Source organism: Nannospalax galili, unplaced genomic scaffold, assembly GCF_000622305.1.
Source record: "Nannospalax galili isolate Female #2095 unplaced genomic scaffold, S.galili_v1.0 scaffold641, whole genome shotgun sequence".
NCBI classification, from domain to species: domain Eukaryota; kingdom Metazoa; phylum Chordata; class Mammalia; order Rodentia; family Spalacidae; genus Nannospalax; species Nannospalax galili.
In genome coordinates, this window is record NW_008345311.1 from 177530 (window position 1) to 178788 (window position 1259).

General features: G+C 48.9%; 1 protein-coding gene across 1 annotated transcript in view; it reads right to left on the bottom strand.

Moving 5' to 3' along the window:
- Pls3 (plastin 3) overlaps positions 1–154 on the bottom strand; it is a gene marked incomplete in the record, with an annotated part of 117716 nt that extends 117562 nt beyond the window's left edge. Inside the window, 1 exon segment of the mRNA XM_029567592.1 lies at positions 114–154.
- Between the last annotated feature and the right edge of the window lie 1105 nt (positions 155–1259).

The following is a 1259-nucleotide window of genomic DNA, read 5'->3' on the forward strand; positions in this document are numbered from 1 at the left end:
GTGCGAGGCACATTGTAGTTGAGGTTCTGGATGATGCTCTCGCTAGTACCCACTCCTGCCCACACCCAGAAAATCCGGTCCCCTCGCACCCGCAGGAGCTGCAAATCACTTACATAAAATCTCCGAGTCCGAGATCTGGCCCTACAGCCTCCCACCAAGCACTCAGACAACTTCTGTCCCTTGGAATCTCTGAGGCTCTGGTTCTAAAGCCAGCGCTCCCTCCCCTCCTGCCAGCCCCCTCCGCCCTTCGGCCTCCACCATTGGCTCCCTTGGTGCTAGCTGTCGGCCTGGGAACCTGGAAGGCGATTGGACCAAGAGTCTGTCACATCAACTGGGTGGAGGAGCCCAGAGAATAGGCACTGGGATGGGCACTTGGAAGAGATGGGAGCTAAATCTCCATGTCTTCATGTCTGGTTCTCCCTTCCCTACCTGGTCTAAGAAGTTAAAAGGCCACAGTGCCTGGCTTGGAATACATGTTTAAAAATATTACGGAAATAATTGTAAAGAGGGAACGCGGGAACACGTTTAAATGTCATCTATTTAAATAAGGGGGGATGCAGTTATTCTCTGTACTGGGAAGGTACAGTACTGGTTGCATCTGCTTGGTTCAATCCGGGTGCCAAGGGACTCCTAGGGGCAACTTCCAGCTACTGTACATTTCTTTGCTTTTAGTTGTTTGTTTTCAAAGTCTCACTAGGTAGCCCTGGCTATCTTCAAACTGGAATCTGAGGTCTCAGCCCTTAGTACTGAGATAACCAGCCAGGGTCACCATGCCCAATTCATCTTTTAAGGTAGTCATGGGAGCAGAAGAGTCAGGGCAAGGGCCCCTTTCATTTGACTTCCAGCAAAATCAATTGTTGACCAAAATCATCTGTCTGGTAAGTTTGTCTAGCCTGAGAAGAGTGAAAGGTGGGAGGGAGGAGTGGAGGAGGGCAGAAGTAGTAGAAATAACTTGATTTTGCTCCTTTAACTGGAATACTGATTCATGTCAGTGTCAGTTTGCCAGAAAAACCTAGAGACCTGTACAATACATCTTTTCTGCCCACAATATTGCTCCATTTCAGGGTCAGTCCACACACACACACACACACACACACACACACACACACACACACACACACACACAGAGGGTGACTTCCCTCCGTATATGCATTCCAATCCTCTGACTCATTGTATGTCAAAATCAGCCTGGAGGGCCAGACTTGAAGATATCCTTTATGATCCCGTCTAGAGATTATTGGTTGGTGGGCCAGCAGTAG